This window comes from Natrix helvetica, assembly GCF_964273705.1.
Source record: "Natrix helvetica genome assembly, chromosome: 2".
Taxonomy (NCBI): Eukaryota; Metazoa; Chordata; class Lepidosauria; order Squamata; family Natricidae; genus Natrix; species Natrix helvetica.
Genome location: NC_138552.1, coordinates 277,047,931 through 277,073,717, shown reverse-complemented (window position 1 = coordinate 277,073,717; position 25,787 = coordinate 277,047,931). Strand labels below are relative to the sequence as shown.

General features: G+C 44.6%; 1 protein-coding gene across 1 annotated transcript in view; it reads right to left on the bottom strand.

The window, feature by feature from the left end:
• The window catches only part of SRRM3 (serine/arginine repetitive matrix 3), a 219,489-nt gene that overhangs the window by 162,241 nt on the left and 31,461 nt on the right, over window positions 1-25,787 (bottom strand). The gene's annotated exons all lie outside the window — the stretch shown is intronic.

Genomic DNA, 25,787 nt, shown 5'->3' with positions numbered 1-25,787 from the left:
AACCTAAAGAAAAATTGGGTTAGAAGCAAAACTGTAGCCTTTAGCATCATTTCTATTTCCAGGTATGTCCTGCCCTATTCCCTGCCCACATCCAGGAGTTTGATCCTGGCAGGCTCTAGGTTGACTCAACCTTCCATCCTTCCAATGTTGGTAAAATGAGGACCAAATTGTTGGGAGCAATATGCAATTTGTCATCTCTACTGTATGTGGGAGAGGCAGATACGGTGGGCACCTAGGGCCAAATTATGTCTGCACTGTTTGCCGATTGTTTTCCAGGTACGATTCAAGGTGTTAATTATGATCTTTAAAGTGCTCCATGGCTTAGGCCCAGGGTACTTGCAAGACCACCTACTGCCACCAGTAGCCTCCCATCGTCCAGTATGATCCCACAGGCAGTGTAGGCTGGTGACCCCCAGGAGGAGAGCCTTCTCTGTGGGAGCGCCTTCCCTTTGGAATGAGCTGCCCCCAGAGCTTCGCATAATTCCCAACCTCTGGTCCTTCTGGTGCGTCCTAAAAAGTTGGCTTTTCCAGCAAGCAAGCCTGGCCTGAATAAAATTAATTATTAATTATAATTGTTAATTTTAATCTAATTTCTAAATGTCATTGTAAATGTCTATTGGGGTTTTTTGATATTCTATTTAATCTTTCTTTTAACTTATGTGTTTTTATGTTGTACGTCGCCCTGCGTCCTTTGGGAGAAGGGCGGCATATAAGTCCAATAAACCTAAACCTAAACCTAAAAACACCATGAAGCTGTATATAAGTGCTATTGCTATCTCAAATCAGTAGACAGAGAATGGTGTACAGCAGAGAAAGTGGGAAAGAATTCTTTGTAGGACACGGATTATTGAACAGGTTAAATAAAATAAAATAAACCATTAACTAATTTTACAGTGGAAGATTGTAAAATGTTCTTATCTTTTCAACCGCAATCATAAAAGGGAATAATTAATTATCACAAATTAAAAGCACTGAATAATAGGCAAACATTCAACAGGAACAGCTTTACGCATCTCCTTCGTAGACAGAAACTGTGCCAGCTGGATATCTTTCTTTTAGGAGAGTCATAAGCAAAAGATAAAATTTCAGCCCAATGTGAACTCCTGGTGGTTTCATAAACAGTGCCTCTTTAAAAAAGCTTTTATCCCACTTTTTCATATTTATTATTTACAATTAATAAATGTTACAGTACATATAATAAATATTCATTGCAAAAGGCTAGAACAGCTTACATACTGTGATGATATCACCAAAGTCATAAAACATCCACATCTGCCTATCTCAGATCCTTAGGAAGGTCTGGATAGGTGAATAAAGGTAAAGGTTTCCCTCAAACATATGTGCTAGTCATCCCCGACACTAGGGGGTGGTGTTCATCTCTGTTTCAAAGCCGAAGAGCCAGCGCTGTCTGAAGACGTCTCCGTGGTCATGTGGCTGGCATGACTAAACGCCAAAGGCGCACGGAACGCTTCCCAACAAAGGTGGTCCCTATTTTTCTACTTGCATTTTTACATGCTTCCATACTGCTAGGTTGGCAGAAGCTAGGACAAGTAACGGGAGCTCACTCTGTTACACAGCGCTAGGGATTTGAACCGTTGTCTTAGCCACCGAGCCACCGCATCCCTATTGGATAGGTGGCTAAAAGTGCCAAATCCAATCTGAACATCTGACTGACCGTGCGATGAACCATAATAATTCCTTATTTATCCCTTGTTGCAGCAACATTAAACCAGATCACCGTACTTTCTTCTGAGATGTTTCCTTGACTTCCCAATTTAGCCTACTGCCCTGAAATGTCTTAGTGGTCTCCCATCAAGCAGTAATGAATCCCAACCATTCCTAGATCAAACAAGGTCAGCTAGCTACTAAAAGCCAAGCCACAGAAAGAGGTGTGACTGTGAGGGGAACGGGAGACTACCCAAAGAAAGTTTCCTGGAAAGAAGCTTCCAGTGGCATGATTTCAGTTTACGAAGGATCATGGATAGAGGTCCCGGGATCGCATCCTACCACACACTTCCCTGCGACCGATTCGCTCTCACAGGGAGGGTCTCCTCCGGGTGCCGTCCACTAAGCAATGCCAACGGGCGGCACCTAGGAGTAGAGCCTTCTCTGTGATGGGCCCAACCCTCTGGAATGACCTCCCCCCCGATATCAGAACCACCACCGACTTCCCCTCCTTTCGACGAAAACTGAAGACTCACCTGTTCCGTTTAGCCGGCCTGGACCATTCATAACCTTATTATACCTCCTGGCAGATATATTTTAACTGGGTAATTTTAACTGGGTATTTTTAGGATTGTTGAAATATTGTTTTTATCTACTTTACTTTGTACAGTGTCTTATTGCCTCCACTTCTATGTTTCTATGTTTGTATGTTTGTATTTTCATTTTATGTGTTTATTTGACTGTACACCGCCCCGAGTCCCTTTGGGGAGAGGGGGCGGTATAAAAATCGAAATAAAGGTAAAGGTAAAGGTGATATTCAGCTGGTTCGGCCCAGTCAGGAACTAGCAATCCCCACACACACACCACACCTGCCCTGGCTCTATGCCATCCTATTTAGCCACATATTTGAGGCTGGCGCATGTGCTCATGATAAAAATAAGTGAAACCCACCGCTGGTCATGGAGTTGAATGTATGCATGTATGTATATAATTCAACACTCAATTATTTATTGCTGAGATTTTTGGAAAGGCATCCAAGCTTTAGGTAACTATTCGGTTCCATCAAAAATCTCCAGTGCCTATCCACACTATTGAGAAGTAACCTTCTGCAAGAATGAGAATGATTTCAATGTTCTCCACACCTAACTTTCTTCCTAGACTTGATGCCCTAACTTATCTCCTTATGGCTGAATAAGCTGTCTCAGTTTCCAGCTCTGGAAGCAGCTCCTACATCAAGATTCATAACAAGGCTCCTAGGATATGGTGATTGTTTAGTATCCCTGAATGTTGCAATGTCCTTCAGCAAGGTAGATTGTGAATAGCAATAGCACTTAGACTTATATACCGCTTCACAGTGCTTCTACAGCCCTCTCTAAGCTGTTTACAGAGTCAGCCGATTGCCCCCAGCAATCTGGGTCCTCATTTTACCAACCTCAGAAGGAAGGAAGGCTGAGTCAAGCTCGAGCCCCGTGAGATTCGATCTGCCAAACTGCTGGCAGCCGGTGATCAGAAGAAGTAGCCTGCAATACTACACTCTGATCACTGTGCCACCGTAGCACAACATGGACTGTGGGTTACATATCATTATTATTTTTACCCTATGCATCATAAAAGGGCCATGCAGTTGTCGTAATCATATCTGTTTTTGTTTTCAGTAGCAGTTCATCAGTTGACATCAGTGGAGTCTCAATCACCAGAGCAACAACTAATGTACAGATAGAAGATCAAGAAGAAATATGAACAAGCATAAAATCTCAACAATACCCCCCCTCTTAATATTATCTATGCATATATGTAATATTAAAATATATAGCTTTACCACTGCAAAAAAAAAGAAAGATTTTGATGTGATGCTCTGTATCATTGCATCAAGATAATTTGGGGAAGATGTTTTTCCTAATGTGCAGAACTGCAGATCTATACCTGCCAGAAAAACACCATACTAAAAAAAATTTTGAGGTCATTGTGTTCATATCATCTTCAGAATGACTTTTTCCCAGTAATAATTTGTCAATACGTGACAAACACTCTACCGAAGGAATCTTGACATTATCGTATTCACGGCTGCATCAAAATGCTTTCTTTCCACAGCGTTTTATCAATGCTCAACATGCACAACAAGAAAAATTGCATGGGGAAAATGCTGAAGGAATGGCAAGCTGAGATAAAATGGAAAGTTGAAGCAAACCACTTCTGAAATTAATTCTAAAAGTTCTAATAAACAGGAACACCGGAGGAATAGACTGGAGAAAGAAGCAAATCAACAATAAGCCCGATAGAAAAAGCCAAATCCTATTGAAAAACTAATGTATTAATTGTCAGATATAGAACCGTAACATTTAAAGGATCCCCCCAAATCCTTAAATTTTCTTAAACTCTTTGCTCTCGGGACCCCTTCCCAACCTTTATAAATTACTAGCCGATAACCCGGTGTTGCCGAGGTATTTATTTATAGGGGGAAATGTCCGGACCAAACATAAATTCTAATGTTGGGTTTTCCCCCTTACCAGAGGGAGCCCCCTTGTGGAGTACTGTGAAGCCATTACTATGGCGGAGCCGGACCTTGCAGGGATCACGGAAACCTGGTTGGGCCATGAGGGGGGTGTGCCCCTCGTGGAAATGTGCCCACCAGGATACCGTGTATTCCATCAGCCTCCTGCCCGGGGTAGGGGTGGTGGGGTAGCGGTCATTATACGGGAAGTCCTGGCACCGAGAGAATTCACCGTACCTCAGATATCCGGATGTGAGACTCTAGGTGTGAGATGGGGCCCAGGGAGTCAGTTGGGCCTGCTGATTGCATACTTGGCTCCTCGCTATGCTTCAGCGGCCCTGCCAGAGCTCCTCGAGGTGATTGCGGAGGTGGCAGTTGAGACCCCTAGACTATTAGTCATGGGGGACTTCAACTTGCCATCGACGGGTGAATCATCCGAGGTAGCCCAGGAGTTCATGGCTTCCATGACAGCCTTGGACCTGACCCAAATAATTCAGGGCCCCACACACGAGGGAGGACACATGCTGGACCTTGTTTTTATCTCTGGTCGATGGAAGAGTGATCTGGGAATAGGGGATCAGGTGATCACTCCCCTGTCATGGTCAGATCACTCGCTTCTCCGGCTGGACTTCCCTGATGCCACCCCCCATCGCGGGGAGGCAGAACCAGAAGATCTTAGATGGTTCCGCCCCAGGCGACTGTTGGAACCAGATAGGTTCCAGACGGAGCTTGGGCCACCTCCTGTTGCCCTGACCCGCTCCCGGACGGAGGACCTGGTGGCCGCATGGAACAGTGCGGCGGCCGGGGCCTTGGACCGGGTGGTGCCCTTGCGGCCTCTCCGGTGGCAGCGAACCACCCTGGCCCCTTGGTTTTCCGAGGAGCTGAGGGTGATGAAGCGCCACAAGAGACACCTAGAGAGCAGATGGAGATCCTCTCGTGCCGAATCTGACCGAACACAGGTAAGAGCCCATTTACGGACCTACCTTGTGGCACTAAGGGTGGCTAAACGTCGATATTATGCCACCCTTATTGCGTCTGCAGAAAACCGCCCTGCCGCCCTGTTCCGGGTGACCCGCTCCCTCCTTTCACAGAGGTCACGGGAAGCCCCTTTACAGGGGAGGGCAGAGGAATTTGGGGAATATCTGCAGGACAAAATCACTCAGATCCGGAGCGAATGGGTCCCCTTCAGTGATCGTGAGGAGACACCGGAGGCGAGTCTTGAGGTACCTATCTGGGAGGAGTTTGACTCTGTTGCTGCCAAGGATATGGACAGGCTACGCGGGCGACTGCGGGCCACCACATGTTTATTGGACCCGTGTCCCTCCTGGCTTGTACTGGCAACTTGGGAGGTTACACGTGACTGGCTCCTGGGTCTGGTGAACGCCTCGCTGGAGGAGGGGTTCCTGCCAACCGCCCTGAAAGAGGCGGTGGTGAGGCCCCTACTTAAGAGGCCTTCCCTAGACCCAGTTGAGTTAGCCAATTATCGTCCTGTCTCCAACCTTCCCTTTTTAGCGAAGGTTGTTGAGAGTGTGGTGGCGCAGCAGTTCCCTCGACACCTGGAGGAAATTACTTATCTAGACCCGCGCCAGTCCGGTTTCCACCCGGTCACCGCACAGAGACGGCTTTGGTCGCGTTGGTGGATGATCTCTGGAGGGCGAAAGATGGGGGCTGTTCCTCCATCTTAGTCCTGTTAGACCTCTCAGCGGCTTTCGATACCATCGACCATGGTATCCTATTGCGTCGTCTGGAGGGGATGGGGGTGAGGGGCACTGTTTTGCGGTGGTTCTCCTCCTTCCTCTCCGGTCGGACGCAATGTGTGTTAGCGGGAGAGCAAAGATCGACCCTGAGGCCACTCACGTGTGGAGTGCCACAGGGGTCGGTCCTCTCCCCTCTCCTGTTCAACACATATATGAAACCGCTGGGCGAGATCATTCGAGGATTCGGGGTTGAGTGCCATCTGTATGCAGATGACACTCAGTTGTACATTTCTACCCCGAACCACCCCAACGAAGACGTCGAGGTGATGTCCCGGTGTCTGGAAGCCGTGCGGGTCTGGATGGGCGACAACAGACTCAAACTCAACCCTTCCAAGACGGAGTGGCTGTGGCTACCGGCGCCCCGCTTTAGCCAATGTGTTCCATCTCTGGCCATTGGGGGGGAACAACTGCCCCCAGTGGATAGGGTACGCAATTTGGGCGTCCTCCTAGATTCCCGGCTGTCGCTAGATGATCATGTGATGGCCGTGGCTAGGGGGGCGTTCCACCAGGTTCGCCTGGTGCGCCAATTGCGTCCCTTACTGGAGCGGGACACCCTTTGCACAGTCACCCATGCCCTAGTGACTTCTCGCCTTGATTACTGTAATGCTCTCTACATGGGGCTCCCCTTGAGATGCACCCGAAGGCTCCAGCTGGTCCAGAATGCAGCCGCGCGGGTTATTATGGGGAGTACTAGGTACTCCCATGTAACACCTTTCCTGCGCGAGCTGCACTGGCTACCTGTGGCCTTTCGGGTGCGTTTCAAGGTGTTGATCGTCATCTTCAAAGCGCTCCATGGCTCGGGACCTAGTTATTTGCGGGATCGCATTCTACCCCATACATCCCTGCGACCAATCCGCTCTCACAGAGAGGGCCTCCTCCGGGTACCTTCCGCTAAACAGTGCGGGCGGGCGGTGCCTAGGAGTAGGGCCTTCTCTGTGATGGGCCCAACCCTCTAGAACGACCTCCCCCCCGATATTAGAACCACCTCTGATCTCCGCTCCTTCCGCAAGAAACTCAAGACCCACCTGTTTCGAGTAGCTGGTCTGGCCTAATTATAATTATAATCGTAACTGTATTTAACATCTATTACTAACTTTCCTGGATGGCTTTTTAAATTTTATATTGGGGTTTTAAACAGGTTTTAAAATTGTTTTTTTTTAATTATTTAAATTGGTTTTGGGGTTTTATATACAGACAGTGTGTGTGTGTTGTTTCTGTTCTATGACTTATGTTATTTTCTGTTGTTTTGATTATGAATGGTCTGTACACCGCCCCGAGTCCCTACGGGGAGAGGGGGCGGTCTATAAATTAAATAAACCATAAACCAAACCATGGCAACTCCACTGCGCTGCACAGTAAAAGCCATTTTAAAGCACAACAGTCTGTATCTTAACAGAGCATCCCCCTGAGGGATGTCAGGGGTATCTTATCCCTACCAAGTTTGGGTGAAATTGCTCGAGGCTTTCCAGAGTTATGCTGGAACACACACACACACACACACACACACACACACACACACACGAAGAACCCCATAACATTGGGGTTTTTTTGTATATTTATCAATATTTAAGGTATAAAAAAATTAAAAAATCATGCATTTGGGGAATATTTATTTATTAAATAATGAAAAAATAATGTCATATCCTTTAGAAGTTAACATAAATGAAATATTTTTTTTCATGAGCAAACCCTGTATTTGTTAACATTTTTTAAAAGAATTAGAAAAAATGTAATTGTTTATCATTTTTGCAAATATATACCATATGTTCAATGTTTGACAAATAATTTTGATTCCAAGGACTTATGAGAGGAAGATCTTGGGGAGGGGATCCCCACCATATTTGAAGAAGATAATATTTGTAGCTCAGGGTTGGGCTATGGCATTCTTGGTGCTCATTGAATGAGGCTCTCTGTTTATATACAAGTCACTTGCCCTATCAGTGTTAGAGAGAATGGTCTTGATAGTTTCTTGATTAGACTTTATTTGCTGTTTTGTAGGAAGGCAGCATCCACCCCTCTCCTAGGAAAATGAGATATTTTAGGAAATATAAAAAGGACAGAATATTTCCCCCAAAATGGAGGCAGAAACTCACCCCCTCCACCTTTGTCAATGGGCCATTAAGGCCTGAAGCAGTCTACTCTACATAACAAAGATCTACCTCCTTCAGGCAGAGCCATAGTAGGAATTGCCCAAAGCCCTCTACTCATCTCACCACATGGCACCTGGGAAGATTACATCATCCAGCAAGGTTCAACCAAGCCTGGAACTCAGGACAGCCTCAGGACAGCCTCAGAGTGGCCCCATGGGAGTCTGACAACCAATCAGAATACAAGCTCAAATTCAAAAGCCCAGAGGCCATAAAACCAGGGCACTGTCAACATCTCTTCCCTTTTTGGCCTGGACCTCAAACCATATGATCCTGTCCACCATTAAACCATCTTTCCAAGCAGCCTCCATGTTTCCAGGGTCTTTTTCCCCACTTGGAACTGAACCCAGATGGACATTGCTTCCAACAGTTTCAAGGTTAGCCTCATTCCTTTCAAGGTGATAATGTTACCTAGTTAGATAACAAAACATCTGCAAGAAGGCAACCAAGTTCAGAGGCCACTAGGGACTTCACATTTGTTAACTAACACAGATATAGCCCCAACATCAAGTCCATTTCTACAGCATTTTTAATAAGCAACCACTGTTCTCCTAAAACTTCTAAGGAGATTTACCCTTCTTCAGAGATAGCATATTTCCCTTTCATATGACTCATATTGTCAGGCAGTTCTTCTTTAAATTTAGTCCAGGTGTGAATAATCAGATGGTAGCCAAGACTTGCACTTAATTAGGGCAGAGATGGGATGTCAGTGTAGAGTCAATGATACAAAAGAGACAGAGATATTTTGCATGTATATGTATCTCCAAACCAGTCTTTCCTACATTTTTTTTTAGAAAGTTGGCTTTTCCCCCCCTTTGCAATCTTTTAGGCCTATTTTAAGGTTTACACCACAGCTTGTTTGTCTGTTTCCTGCCTCCAGGTGGCACCACTGAGCGTCAGTAGTGATGTCACAGCAAGTTAAGCAAGTGGTTTGTTCGGGAGGACTCCTTTTTTAAATTAAACTCAGCTCTTTCATGTTGCTGGAGAAGACTCATGCAAGTCCCTAGACTGCAAGGAGATCAAAACAGTCGGTCCCAGAGGAGATCAACCCTGACTGCTCCTTAGAAGGCCAGATCCTGAAGATGAAACTCAAATACTTTGGCCACCTAATGAGAAGGAAGGAGTCACTGGAGAAGAGCCTAATTCTGGGAAAGATTGAGGGCAAAAGAAGAAGAAGGGGACGACAGAGAATGAGGTGGCTGGATGGAGTCACTGAAGCAGTCGGCGTGAGCTTAAATGGACTCCAGAGGATGGTAGAGGAAGGCCTGGAGGAATGTTGTCCATGGGGTCGCAATGAGTGGTGGGATTCAGCCAGTTCACACCACTTCCGGAGAACTGGTTGTTAACTTTCTGAGCAGTTTGTCGAACTGGTTGTTGGAAGAAATCATTAGGGCAGAGAACCGGTTGTTAAATTATTTGAATCCCACCACTGGTTGTGATGGGTGGGACACGACTTCACAACTGACAACAACAACTTCCATGTTGTTTCAGATTCAGTATTCACACACACACACACACAGAGAGAGAGAGAGAGCTTATCCTAATTTAACTTAACTTAAGGCTAGTCCCAAATATGCCATATGAATGAAACTTGCTATTTTGAATTTGGCTAGCTTTCCTTGTGCCTTGAATGTTGAACAAAGCCGGCCCATTTGGATACTGTATGGTTCCATATATTATGGGACTACCCAGATCATGGATCTGGTGCAATATCCAAGTTATGTTGTGTGAATAAGGCCAATTTGTGCTATAATCGCCCCCAGCCTTCTGAGCATATTTATTCATTGGTAACTATTCTGCTTTTTATAGATAACAATCCCAAAGTCACTGATCCCAAAATAGCCATCATTTGTTCTCTCTTCAGCACATTAGGACACAATGCAATCTCTTTCCATTTTGTTGATCCTCATGTTCTATGATTTAATTTCTTAATAGCCACTCTTAATAGCTTCGCTTTTCTCTTCCTTTCTGATTCATCTTTTGGCTTGGCTTTTTGCAGACAGAATATGTATTTGTGTTACAACCCCTGGTATGCCCAAATATGGGAGGGAGCTCACTACTCCCCCTTTCTGTCCTTCGGCTCATTACAGAGGACCATCCAGGCAGAAAACCATATTTTTATTTTTAATGTTGCCTTTTTATATTGGGCATACCAGGGGTTGTAACACAAATACATACCTATTTCCCTGGCTCAGCTGATAAGGAGGAAAGCCTGTGGCTTAGTGGCTAACAAATCTGCCTAATATGTAACACAGTCCAGGTTCAAATCCCAGTAAGGGTATGGCTAGCTGATGAGAGCTAAATAGCTTGAAATAGATCTATACTAGTCTCCCTTTATTTCTTTATCAGCACAAATACAACACACACACACACACACGTATGTATGTATGTATGTATGCATGCATGCATGCGTATGTATGTGTATATGTATATGTGTATGTGTATATATGTATTTATGTATATATGTATTTATGTATATATGTATTTATGTATATATGTATATGTATATATTTATATGCTGGTCTTGTTGTATTCGGTTCTTTTCCCGCGTAAAATTGAGATTGAGCACAGCAAGAAGAACAAAAAGCACTCACCAACCTGAGGAAAGACAACAACATACTCATTCTCCCAGCAGACAAAGGTAACGCCACAGTGGTGATGAACACGTCTGATTACCAAGCCAAACTATCCAACCTACTCCAAGATCCCGCTTACAAACCTCTAAACACAGATCCCGCCACCTACCTGGAAAAAACCACCAAATCCAAAATAAAAGCCTATCCCATCAGTGAAGAGATCCAGCAAAGAATAATCCCCAGAGAGAAATCTTCCAGATGCCCCAAACTCTATGGCCTCCCCAAGATACACAAAGAAGGAACACCACTCAGACCCATAGTCAGCTCCATAGGCTCACCTCTACAGAACCTTGCCAAATTCCTTGCCAAACAACTCCAACCCTATATATGTATTTATATGTATGTGTATGTGTGTGTGTGTGTGTGTGTATGTGTGTATGTGTGTGTGTATATATATTATATATTCAGCTGATAAAGGAGAGCCTGTGGCTTAGTGGCTAATACATCTGACTAATATGTAATACAGCCCAGGTTCGAATCCCAGTAAGGGTATGGCTAGCTGATGAGAGCTAAATAGTTTGAAATAGATCTATACTAGTCTCCCTTTATTTATTTATCAGCACAAATACAACACACATATATATGTATCTATGTATGTATACATGTATACATGTATGTATGTATGTATGTACGTATATATAATTTCCATTGAGGCATATATATATATATATATATATATAGCTATGCCTCAATGGAAGGTAGGAAAGCACCCTTTTACCACTTGGTCTAAAGCTACCCAAGAGCTGTTCACTTTTGGGGAAATAGACTGATTTATCTCTTCCTTTTGCCTCTCACTTCAGTCCGGTGCAGAAATAGAGCTTCGTGGATTCTATTTTTAAAGCTTAGAAATTGAGCTGTGCTCATAAACACACAGTGGGGAAAATATACACTTTACCTGCGGTTGAAAACACAGTTATACAGTCCTGCACTTAGACTGGCATTCTATTGCATCTTGAACAATCAAAACAGAGGTGGGGGATTTATTTCACATTCAGCATTAATTGCCCTCACTTTGGATATAGCCAGAAATAAGACCTGCAATTGGATATAATTTGACTGCCTATTTTGCTCTCTTTTTAAAAAAAATTATAATACAATCTTTTGCAGTGCCAAAGACAGGCAATTTGCAATGTTTTCCTTTCGAAAATAAATTTAAGATGAAAACCTGTCCGAGATGACTTCTGGCCATGAGCCCATTCACCTTGCTTTCACTAGGAGAGCGGGGGAGGGGAATCTCATATAGGATTGAATTGACTTTGGGTGCTATGAAATGTCTATTCCAAAATTAATATCGAGGTCCCCTATATTTACATGTGCAAATATGAGAGGAGGGAGGAATTGGTTAGTTGTGAATGTGACACATTTAAACACACGTCAACCAAATTCCAAATTGCCTATTTCTCAGAAAAGAGCCATCAAAGGGAGGCGTTGAAGTGATAGCCAACAGATGAGTGGTCCATTCTCCCTCCTCATACATAAGGCATGTTGGCCAGCAAAGGTTACAACTGCACCACACATTAAGCTCAACATGTTGCATGAACACAGCAAATTCAATTAATTTATTGTAGATCCATTAATCCACTGAATTAATTGAGTGACCTAGTTAAGCTTGTTGTCTGAATTCCCCCCCCTCTCTGTGTGTGTCTGTGTGTGTGCCTTTGTGTGTGTGTCTTTGTGTGTGTGTTTCTCTCTGTCTCTGTCTCTCTCTACACTCACACACACACACACACACACACACACATATCTGTAATCTATAGATGTGTAGTGCTTCAGAGCACATGGAGATACTCACATAGCCTCAGTCAGTAACTCTTTAAAGCAGCTACATGTTCTCTTAGATGCCTCTTTAGCTGCAGAATAACTTTGGGAAATGACCATTTGGATAAATGAGCTGCAGACAGATGCTATGTGTGTTCCATGTGCATCACGAGGGATACCCAAAAGAATTATTCTGAGAGAGCGCAAGTCCTAAAATTACCTAATTCTCAGAAAAGAGTCATCATAGGGAGGGATTGACAAGATAAGCAGCAGGACGATCAGTCCTTTTTCCTTCCTCATATACAAGGCATGTTGACCAGCACAGATCACAAACTACAATAAAATGGGGGAAGTTGTATTATCCCCTTGTTTTATTAGGTGACTTTGTCAGTTCCTTATTTTCCAGCAAAGAGAGGGGGGGAGGGAGGGAGGAGACCATCATATAGGTCAGCGATGGCGAACCTTTTTTGGCTCGCGTGCCACAAGTGGGGGGAGCGCGGGGGGGTCGTGTGCGGGCGTGCAGCACCCATAATGCAACGCGCCCCCAGTGCGCATGCGCGCACAATGCGCCCATTTTTGCATGATTTTTTCGCCTTCCCCAGGCTCCAGAGGATTTATAGGAGCCTGGGGAGGGCGAAAAGAGCCTCCCCCGCCCCCCCCCGGAGGCTTCAGGGAACATCCAGAGGCTTCCCTGAAGCCTTCGGAACACTTAAAACCTCCCCGCCCCCCCCCCCCCCCGGAGGCTTCAGGGAACGTCCGGAGGCTTCCCTGAAGCCTTCAGAACACTTAAAACCTCCCCCCCCCCCCCCCCCCCCGGAGGCTTCATGGAACGTCCGGAGGCTTCCCTGAAGCCTTCGGAACACTTAAAACCTCCCCCCCCCCCCGGAGGCTTCAGGGAACGTCCGGAGGCTTCCCTGAAGCCTTCGGAACACTTAAAACCAACCTCCCAGCAACCCGGACTTCCGGGTTGCTCGGATGGTCATTTTAAGCGCTCTGAAGGCTTCAGGGAAGCCTCGGGACGGTCCCTGAACAGGCACGAGACGTGCGTCTCCATCGCCCGGGCCCGGATCGCCTCCACCGCGCGGCGCCTCAGGCTCGGCATCCTTGCGCCCGGCCTTCACATCACTGCCGCCGCCGCCGCCACCACCGCTGCTAGGACGGGCTCGGCCGAAGGGAAGTCCGTCAGGCTTCAGCCGCGCCGCCCTTGCCTCCTCCTCCTCCTCCTCTAGCCGCACCATCGCAAGGATTAAGGCGAAAGGGGGCGGGGGCGGGGAAAGCGAAGGGGGCTTTGCATGATTTTTTCGCCTTCCCCAGACTCCAGAGGCTTTATAGGAGCCTGGGGAGGGCAAAAAGAGCCTCCCCCGCCCCCCCGGAGGCTTCAGGGAACGCTCGAACGCGGCGCCGGGGCCCGGCAGGCAGCGAACGAGTCGGAGCCTGCCGACTGGAGGAAGAGGGTGAGAGGCGGGTCCTGTGAACGGCGGCAGCAGCGGCGACAATAGTCGCAACTCGGCTGCCTGCCGCCTTTCCCCTCCTTTGTCTCCCAGCCGGGGCGGCCCGCCGGCAAGTTACGACTATTGTCGCCGCTGCTGCCGCCGTTCACAGGACCCGCCTCTCACCCTCTTCCTCCAGTCGGCAGGCTCCGACTCGTTCGCTGCCTGCCGGGCCCCGGCGCCGCATTTGAGCCGGTGGGGGAAAGGAGGAGGAGAAGGAGGACAACAAAGCCCCCTTCGCTTTCCCCGTCCCCCCCCCTTTCGCCTTAATCCTTGCGATGGCGCGGCTAGAGGAGGAGGAGGAGGCGAGGGCGGCGCGGCTGAAGCCTGACGGACTTCCCTTTGGCCAAGCCCGTCCTAGCGGCGGTGGCGGCGGCGGCAGCGATGTGAAGGCCGGGCGCAAGGACGCCGAGCCTGAGGCGCCGCGCAGTGGAGGCAATCCGGGCCCGGGCGATGGAGACACACGTCTCGTGCCTGTTCAGGGACCGTCCCGATGCTTCCCTGAAGCCTTCAGAGCGCTTAAAACGACCATCCGAGCAACCCGGAAGTCACTTCCGGGTTGCTCGGAGGTTGGTTTTAAGCGTTCCGAAGGCTTCAGGGAAGCCTCGGGACGGTCCCTGAAGCCTCCGGGGGGGGCGGGGGAGGCTGTTTTCGCCCTCCCCAGGCTCCTATAAAGCCTCTGGAGCCTGGGGAAGGCGAAAAATAGCTTTTAAAAAGGTGAACTCGCGTGCCCTGACAAATGGCTCCGCGTGCCACTTGTGGCACGCGTGCCATAGGTTCGCCATCACGGATATAGGTAGTCCTTGACTTACAGCCATTTGTTTAGTGACTGTTTGAAGTTACAATGACCCTGAAAAAGTGACTTGTGACTTATACTCACATCATTTGGGAACTTCCTAGCCAACTTTGAACAAAGTTGAGGAGCCCAAATTCACTTAACGACCACTGGATTCCTTTTACAACTGCAGTGATGCAATTATCATGTCAAAGTCGTAAAAGTCGTAAAATCGGGCACAACTCACTTAACAACTACCTTGCTTAGCAATGGAAATTCTGGTCTCAATGTGGTTGTAAGTTAAGGACTACCTGTATAGCCTTCAATGAAGCGTTAGTCTCCAGACTATTGGGCTTTCTGCTTGTCAGCTGGAAAACCTGGGTTCAACACCTGGGCATCATGCAATGGGGTGAGCTCCCGTTACTCACCTCAGCTCCTGCCTACCTACCAGTTCTAAAGCATGCAAATATGAGTAGATAAATAGGTACCACTTCAGTGGGAAAGTAACAGTGTTCAGAGCACCTCAGTGTATTGTCATGCTGACCACATGGTGGCGCAGTGGTTAGAATGCAGCATTGCAGGCTACTTCTGCTGACTGCTAGCTGTCTGCAATTTGGCAGTTCAACTCTCACCAGGCTGAAGGTTGACTCAGCCTTCCATCCTTCTGAGGTAGGTAAAATGAGGACCCAGATTGTTGGGGGCAATAGGCTGACTTTGTAAACCGATTAGAAGCAGTTTATAAGTCTAAGTGCTATTGCTATTGCTATGACCAGGGAAATATCTTCGGACAATGCTGGTTCCCTCAGCTAAGAAATGGAAATGAGCATTGCCCCCTAGAGTCGGACACGACTGGACAGGGAAACCTTTGCTGCAAAAAAATTTTTTCCCTCTCCCCCCACCTTCTGGGGCCTTCCTGCTTCTGGCACCAGTAAGGAAATCATCCCTCTGGTTCTAAAAAAGAAAAGAAAGAAATTATCCCGGTGCACTATGCTGTCCTTGCACTTCACCAGCACCAAAAATAACCCCTCTGTCGGTATTTTATCACCCTGCAAATCTGTTCTCTTATGTGTTTGTCATATTTGCACGGCTGTCTGATCAAAGGTTTCTCGAAGCAGCATGGAGGCATCACAACGTTAAAATACCAAATAATAAAAATACAAATATCACACCCCCAAAATAAACTAACAGCAGAGAGTAAGCCAAATGAATGCCATCTGTACTACAAAAGCTATGTAGAATGCAGGCAGACATTACAATGTTAAAGTTCTAGAATCTTGGAAATCCTTTAAAACAGAGATCTCCAACCTTGGCAACTTTAAGCCTGGCGGACTTCAACTCCCAGAATTCCCCAGCCAGCTTTGCTTGGATAATGTACTTGATTCGGTAATGGTACTTTAGAAAAGGTCTGAAATATTTCATTATAAACTGAATGGCTATTGGCAGCATGATATGTGTAGGATATGACCAGGCTGAGCCCATGGGGGGTCAAGTACATCATCAGTCTCAAGTCCCTTCACACCCATAAAAGATCTAAGTTTAGCCCACCTTGAATTCCATTGACTCTTATTTACCGCCAATTTGCTTTGACCATTAGTAGTTCAGATTCTTCTAGAGTACATTAGCCTGCAATAAACCTGTATTCATTTCAACCGCCTTGATTCCTGATTTCCTGTGCTTGACAATGTGGCTGTAATGATTTTAAATGGAATCCCTAGCTATGTTGTTTCCAAATCACAGGCAAAAATAATAGAAAATAATAGTTCCACTTAATTCTGCATTGGTCATATCCTACAGCAAATAAATAGATTGGATTTTTGAAGAAAGTTTGAGGGAAACTTAGATTCAGAAAATGGCAGTAAGGATGGTCAAGAACTAGAAATTAACTCCTATGAACAAAGAATGAAAGAACCAGATATATTTAATCTTGAGAAAAGAGAAGTGGGACTTCCAGTGAGACTGGTATGGTAAGATAAATGTTTCTCTCACAGCGGAAGTGTGCCAAAATCTCCCTGGAGAAAGAGGAGACCTTGATATAGCCCATGTGTCTCCAGACAGCCACTCCTTGTGAGTAGACTGCAGGAATCAATGTTTTTCAGTTGGCTTCTGAGTTGAACGAATGAGATTCAAGGGAGGAACCATCTTTGCTCACTCATGAATAAGGCCCTTTTAAGGATATAAAACTTGATTAGGTCTCATTTCTTAACCACTTTGGATATATTTCATTGCTTTTGAAATATTAAAATCCTTCAGAACAACAAATTATACTGAACTCAACGAGTGAGTCACCAACCCTTAGAAAGAATTTTTAAATGCAATTTTAAAGTTTTGAAAAAAAATATATAACTTTTTGGATACAACAGAAAAACAGTTTCTACCGTGTTGATTTTGGAACGTTATCAACAGATTAAGAGTCCAGATGGATTTGGAATTATCATTTTGAATTAAGTGGAAGAATCCTTCCTGTGAATTTTAAATTAATTAGAAAAATCCTTCCTGTGGGAAATGATGATGGTTTGGAGTTCTTTAAGCAAAAACATGAAAATGGGACCTTGAAGATTTTACACCAGAGAGAGCTGCAGGATGATAAATTTGTCTTGTTAATAAAGAATGGAGCAAAAAACTTTGATGGATATTTTTAAATATTGGTCTTTGAAATTATTTGATATGATGGATGATGTGTTAATGAAGTTACAGAAGAACAAGCTACACTGGATAAGTTTGCAATTAATTTGAATGTGGATTTAAATATGACAAGCAATGAAAAGGACATGGAGAAAAAAGTACTGGATATACAAATGAAACCAGTTGTTGTTTCATTTCTTAAAAACGATGTACAATTACTAAGCTGAAAAAGTGATTTGGCTAACATTTTCCTGGATGTACAAGAGACATCTATTAAAATCATGAAGGGATTTTTGAGAAGTGACCAAAAGAAAAAAGAAAAGACAAACTTTGCTTACTGAATGTACAAAAGAGGCCCATTAAAGTTTTGCCAGTTTTATCTTGGGACAAAAAAAGATGAACAGGAATCAAGCTTCAGAACTTCATTTGTTAAAATTACAGGGAAGGAATGTAGGCTTCTTCCATCAAAATGTTGTATTCTATTTTTAGTTAAGAGATCAATTATGAAAGGAATAGCGTGTATGTACGTACGTACGTACATACATACATACATATATGTTATATGAAATGATGATGATGAACTAGTAAAATTGTTTATATTTGCTGGGGTGAAGGGAGATCTTGCTTCTTTCTACTCTTTGTTCTCTTTTTTTACACTATTTTTCTTTCCATCTTTTTTGCAATCCGCATTAGTTTTTATGCTTTCAGTTTGGAATCTTTCACAAAGTTATTTGGAACAAAAACAGAGAAATGGGAGGTATGACAGCCCTATTCTTAAATTCTTAAAAAGGATATCACGTAGAAGAAAGGGAAGACGCGTTCTCTTTCATTCCGGAGAACAATGAAGATGTGAAATAAATGGATTTAAATTACAAGAAGGTTGATTCCGGTTGAACCTTAAGGAACTCTCCTTAATGCAGTTTGACATGAGAGCAAATTATCCATAGAGAGGTTAGATTCTGTTTTACTGGATGTATTCAAGCAGAGGTGAGACAGCCAGTTGTCACAGATGCTTAATTCCTGCAGTGAGCAGCCTATTGGAATTGATGACCTGAATAGCCCTTTGCAGTTCGGTGCTTCTATTATTTCCAGAGGCATCTGCCCGTTGTCTGTGGAAATGGGATATACTGGATTAGAAAGACAAACAAGGCTTCGCTCTTCTTAAGTTCTGATTCATTATTTATTATGAGGTTTGATGACATTCCTTTCTTGTGCTTATATATTTAATGAGTGCCTGGCCACACACAATGCCCGATAAACAGTAAACTTGGGTTAGCAGTACATTTTTATGTCTATGGAGATTCTCAGTCATCCAAGGCATGGTTGTCCCAAAGGTGTTTTTTTCCCCCCAAGAGGCAACTGGACTTTTTGGTTTTTCTTTAAAGACTTTTCACTTGTCATCTAAGAAGCTTCTTCAGCTCTAACTGCATGGTGGGGAACGGAAGGATTTATATTCCTTGCAGACAGCTCATTTGCATTCTTTTAGCCAGTCATTGACATCCATTTGCACTACTCAGGTGACCCTGACAATACAGATAAACCTCCAGGGGCCCTCAACAACTCCATAAAAGAATGCAAATGACTGTTTGCAAGGAATATAAATCTTTCCATTCCCCACCAGCTACTCAGAGCTGAAGTCCAGTTGTCTCTTGAAGGGGGGGGGAGAAGCACCTTTGGGACAGTACATCTTTACTATGTTCACATCTTTTTCCAACCTGCCATTCTCCACATGAGTGGGATTGCAACTTCCAGAATTCCCCAACTAGCGTGATATACGGCTGGGAATTTTTGGAGTTGCAGTCCCAATGCTGGAGTGCAAGTTGGGATTTCCAACCAAGGATGTTGTCAGGGTTCCAACGGATGCCCTAATTAAATCATGAGCCTCGAGTCAAGGTTCAAAAGAAATCCAGTTATTATTGGGAACTTCATGTCCACACATTCCCAAGTGAAGCCAGCTCTGACCCCACATAATTTACTGCCCCAATCATGACCCTGTTTCCCCCCTCCCCCCAGGGTGTGTCATCAATCACATTCATCAATGGGGCAATTTTGCGGGTTATAAAGATCACTCCCCTCCAACCGCTGTAAGTAACCCTGGGATACAGCCTTGAGAGAGATAAGTCTGGAATGTGCATCTGTCTTTTGCTGCCCTACCATTTCGTTCCCCCTTTTCTATGGCAACTTGAGAGCAGGCCAGGGATATTTTGCGAGTTGACAGATGCTTAATTATGGGTTGGACACAGAAACAAATATTGCCACTTGATCGAAGTAAGCAACATTACATATGAGAAGAGGTAGTCCTTCCAATGTGCCAAACATAAGGATAATCCAGCCGCTCCCAGGGAGATCTTAAAATCGATCACCACTACTCAAAAATTGTTTCTGGAAATAAATATAATCACTGCAGGATAGCGTACGTTACAGGTAGTCCTTAACTTATAACCATCCGTTTAATGACCCTTCAAAGTTATGACACTGAAAAAAGTGATTTATGACCGTTTTTCACACATTGCAGCATCTCCATGGTCACATGATCAAAATTTGGACTGTTGGCAACTGGCTCATATTTATGATGGTCGCAGTGTCCTGTGGTCATGTGAGCACCTGAGGGCAGGACAAGAAGCAATGGATGCAAACTAATCAAGGAGAGAAGCAACTTACAACTGAGGAGAAATTTCCTGACAGTTAGAACAATTAATCAGTGGAACAACTTGCCTCCAGAAGTTGTGAATGCTCCAACACTAGAAGTCTTTAAGAAAATGTTGGACAACTATTTATCTGAAGTGGTGCAGGGTTTCCTGCCTGGCAGGGGGTTGGACTAGAACAGTGTTTTTCAACCTTTTTTGGGCAAAAGCACACTTGTTTCATGAAAAAAATCACGAGGCACACCACCATTAGAAAATGTTAAAAAATTTAACTCTGTGCCTATATTGACTATATATAAAGTAATTCTCTTGAATAGGAATCAAATAAACACAAAGAAAGTATTTTATAATTACTTTATTATGAAATAGTAAGTAAACAGAAATATGAAAAATTATAAAATACTTTATTCAGTGCGCAACCTGGGCCTGTTTGGCTGAACACAAAGCTGATATTCTGGCTGGAATCGAAGAAAGACATACACGTAGCTCTTCGTCAACAGCCAACTCCCGCCGAGTCCTGGTCTCCGTCCGTCTCCTCCTGCTCTGGTCCTCCTGGTGACTCGAGTCGCGACGTCTTCTTCTCTCCGCTGCTGCGCACACTGTGCTCGGGCGGGAAGGAAGTCGGAAGATGATGTCCTACTGTGATAGGTCCAGGCTGGAGTCTGGACCAATCACAGCCCGGACATCAGAAAAGTGGAGGGTGTCCCCCTGAGAAGCACCAATCGGCGCCCCTGCTGGCCGAGGGTGGAGTCAAAAACCCCACCCCCCCATACCCAGGACACAGTCCGGCGCCCGCCTAGTGGGCGAAAATTTGACTTTTAAAAAAAAAATCTTTCGAATTTTTCAATTTTTCCCACGGCACACCAGGCAACATCTCGCAGCACACTAGTGTGCCGCGGAACAGTGGTTGAAAAACACTGGACTAGAAGACCTTCAAGGTCCCTTCCAACTCTGTTATTCCGCCCCGAGTCCCTTTTGGGAGAGGGGGCGGTCTAGAAGCATCAAATATAAATAAATAAATAAATAAATAAATTCTAATTCTAATTTATATTATGTTTTATATTTTATATTCTAACCTTCAGAACAGAGACTACTAACATTCGAAGGTCCTTATAGGAATCTTTGTAGCCACAGAGAGTGATGAAATACTTTAAACACATGGCGTTGTATTTTATGCCTGCATTTATCTTAATTTCCTCTAAGGGTTCAAAGCAGTGCATATGGTGATGGATTCATCCTTTATTTTTATCCTCAATATATCCCCACCCCATGTGACAGGCTGGGCTAAGAGATAACATGAAACTCATCATTACTATTTAAGCTCCAAAGCTGAATAAAAAAATTGAATGTCAGTTTCTCTAGCACCAGCCCAGCCCTTGAATTTCTGCACTATCTTGTCCTTTTAGAGACTTTGGAGCCATCATCCAATAGATGTGCCAGGGATGTCAAACTCGATTTCATTGATGGCCACATCAGGGTTGTGTTTGACCTCGGAGAGGGGGGCAGGGTCATTGTGGCTATCTTAACATCACTCGTGTTGGGGGTCACCTGTGGTGGCACGAGTACTCTGCCAGCAATTATGGGCTCCCAAGCTCCATTTTCGGCTGTGACAGCTTCCTATAACCCTCTGCCAGTGAAAACGGAGCTAGGGAGAGCTGCCCACAGTCCTCCTGAGCTCTGCTTTTGCTGGCAGAGGCACCGCGGGCTGGTCCTTTGCTATTTCCAGGGCAGCCCCATGGGGCAGATCTATGTACCCTGTGGCCCAGATGCAGCCCGCAAGCCCCTGATATATGGGGATGAAGCACGTAGCAATAGCACTTAGACTTTATATCACTTCACAGCGCTTTCCAGCCTTCTCTAAGCTGTTTACAGAGTCACCATATTGTCCCCAACAATCTGGATCCTCATTTTACTGACCTCAGAAGGATGGAAGGCTGAGTGAACCTTAAGCCAGTCAGGATCGAACTGCTGACAGTCGGCAGAGTTAGCCTGCGGTACTGCATTCTAACCGCTGTGCCACCACTGCTCTACGTAACCCTGCTTTCTACTCAGAATTCCAGAAAGAGAAGGTCCTTGGGGGGGGGGGGGATCGCATGCATCTAGCCTATCCAGTTTTATTATTTTAACTTTTTCCCATTCCAGTGCATGTAAAAAAGGATTTACAGTCCCAGTGAAAGAAGGCCACACTAATTGCAGTCAAAGAACAAGCTGCCCATTTTGCAGGTAGACCAGAAGTGACATCAGAAGCATACATAGTGGGAGAGAGAGAGAGAGAGAGACAGAGAGAGAAGCCACTGCAGCAAAACTGGCCTGATAATGACCCTATAGGGCTGGTAAAAGTAATATTTGGCAGGGAGCAGCAATTCTCCTGCAGCAGCTCAAGGGTGTTTTCTCATCAAGCGCCATGCTGAAGTAGCAGATTTTGCTGCTGAAACTCTGCAGAGGGACCAGCAAGGACCGAGAAGGGGCCGCAAATTCCTACAAAGGAAGAATAGAATAAGCCAAATGTAGACCCTGTGGTGTTCACTGGCATCCCGTGATCCTTGCCAAACTTATTTCCTGATTTAATTCTCATTCTTTAAATCTTGTTTTAACAATCACCACACAGATACATACACACACAGAGAGAGAGAGAGAAAATCACAAGGCAAGCTGAGCAACAGAGCATCATCTTTGTTTTCCAGAATGCTTCTGAGCTCCACATGGACCCCGGTGGCATTTTGAGAAAATAAATATGGTGGGAGTCTGCAGCTCAGTGTTTTCTTTGGAAGTCTGCCTGTGGAGCTCAGAATGCCAGCTTTACCATTCCTCTTCTCTCTCTCTCTCTCTCTCTCTCTCTCTCTCTCTCTCTCTCTCTCTCTCTCTCTCTCTCTCTCTCTCTCTCTCTCATTCCTAAGTACAGGGATCCGTTTCTCAACCTATCGCTTCAGGTTACGCAACCTATCTACCCAATATTTACAGTGCTTTCCCCTCTCTGGAATCTGGACCATTCAAATCCTGGCAATCCTTTTACAGGCATTCACAGAAATAATAAATTCTGCTAGCTGGCACAGCTTGGTTTGGACATGTGTCAACTGGTTCAGAAAAAAGACCAAGGGAACTAGTGGTGGTAGGTAGCTGGAAAGCTAGAGAAGCGGTAGAATTAGTTTGTCTTCTGATCAATGAGCTTTTGACTGGCCCTGCTCAGTCACAAGGCTTACATTTAGAATGGAATAGAATGGAGTGGAGTGGAGCGGAGCAGAACGGAGTAAAGTGGAGTGGAATGGAACAGAATAGAATAGAATAGAATCTTTACTGTCACTTTGAATGTACACTAATTTCATTAAAATGAAATTTCATTGCATACAGCTCTCAAAGGGTCACCACCTCCAATATACACTACATAGATATAACAAAACAAACAAACAAACAAATGCAGAACTATGCATATGCTCACATATATTATATGACATGGAGAAACAACACCGTCTAGTTTAGATGTATACCTCTACATGGTGGGAAAAATGAATCTTGCGAATTTACCAGACGGATGGCATAGGGAACAAAGCTATTGCAGAATCTGGTAGTCCTGCTAGAAATACTTTGAAACCTCCTCTCAGAGGGGAGCAACAAAAACAGACCATGAAATGGGTTTGTAGAGGGTCTCTAACGATGCTTTGAGCTCTAAGCACATAGCACGTATAAGCAGCATTCTTGAGTTCCAAGAAGTGAGCTTCTTATGATCTTCTCGGCTGTCTTTACCACTCTCTGTATGGACTTTCTATCTGAGGCATTGCTGCCACCAAACCAAAGAGTGATGCAGTTTGTTAAAATGCTCTCAATCGTGCCTCTGTAAAAAGTGGTTAGGATAGAAAGAGAAAGATGTGCTCTCCTCATCCGATGCAGGAAATGCAGGTGTTGGTTTGCACGTTTCATTAAGGATGATGTGTGGAGAAACCAATTCAGATTGTTAGCTATCTGTACCTCCAGATACTTAATATTGTTGACCACCTCTACAGCTGCATCCTTGATACTGAGTGTATCTCGACTATCTCGACTCCTCCTAAAATCTACAATGATCTCCTTCATTTACAATACAATACAATACAATACAATACAATACAATACAATACAATACAATACAATACAATACAATAGCAGAGTTGGAAGGGACCTTGGAGGTCTTCTAGTCCAACCCCCTGCCTAGGCAGGAAACCCTATACCGTTTCAGACAAATAGCTATCCAACATCTTCTTAAAGACTTCCAGTGTTGGGGCATTCACAACTTCTGGAGGCAAGCTGTTCCACTGATTAATTGTTCTAACTGTCAGGAAGTTTCTCCTCAGTTCTAAGGAGAAGGTGACCTTTCTCTTGGTGAGAATAACAAACTGCTGATTTATATCTTCCCCTTATATTTAGGAGGAAAGCTTAATTCCACCAGTGATGCCAGAACAACAAAGTTATGGCACTACACCCAGCTCAGCAGATTTATAAAACCTCTTCCTTGACCTGGCAGGGTAGTCTTTGCCAACCAGTGCAATTTCAATTGTATTGAAAAGTTCCATTTTATTAGAGATGTCATCCTGGCACATCTGGGAAAAGCCGAATCTGAAAGTTTCCAGATTTTCCCCACCCAAATGAAAGTTCAAGTCTCTGCCCAGCACTCACATGTCCATCACACGGTCCAATCATGCTCCATCCAAAACTAGAGATGCCTCCCAGTCACCATTGCAGCTGCAGGGCAAGGTGTCCTTGACTCTCTGAGAAAGGAATGTTATTTGGAATATATATCTATCATACTCCATACAATCCCCCCTCCCAATTTCCCACAGCATTAATTGTGGCAGGCCTAAAGGCCCAATGCAAAAGATGGCTTCCACGCCTGACAGGAACAGCCTTCCTGCTCCAAACAAGAGCAAAAAAAATATTTTTGGTAGCCAGTGCAAAAGCTATAGAAAAATAAGCTCTAATTCAAGATCTGATTGACAAGAGTGGAAGGAGTTTCTAGGGCAGCTGGAAAATGTTGGAAAGTAAGAGAAAATAAATAAATTGTTCATGGTTAGTTACCAGAAAAGTCCTGACAAACAGGAGCAGTTAGCATTGTCACCTCAACAGACATCACATCTCATTCAAAGACCATAATCCGAGGTGGGAAAAGAATAAGCAGAGAGGCTATTCTTTCTTTCTTTTTCTTTTTCACTGTGCCTCTCACCTTTAATTTCAGAGACTGCTTGTCAAGGGAAATATAATTACTCTCAATACCTTTCAGATTGGCAGCTGAGCTTGTGCAAACACAAAAAAAGATAAGAGCCTTGTGTTTCTTTTTTTTTTCCTTTCAAAAGACAAGACACCCTTAGAGAGAGATGGGATTGTTAAAAATCAGCGTGTTCCTCCCCGCGCTTTATGGTGCAGCCGAAAGACAACCTCCAAAATGAATTTAGCCTTGAAATTAATCTGCTCCTCAAGCTATACTGCCAAGAGGGCAATTCTGCTCCTTAAAATTCTCCAAATATGGTATTTTTAGGGATTTCCTCATCATTAGAAACTGCTAGATGATAAGTAGCTAAATGTGTGAGCAGTGGTTACTGGTTTTCACACAGATCTAAACCGTGGCTTGTTTAACTATTTTTTAAGGGTTCTCAAAATGTGCCTTACAATCTCCATTGTCTGGATCTGTACTACTGACTAAGCCAATGCCCATGATGCTTTGATGTGATGAATTATTTCAACCATCATGCTGAAGAGGTTAATGCTTCCTTTTAAAGTTAGGTTAGAAGGGATCGGAGAGCATAGCTTGTACCTGTGCAATACATTTAATGTAG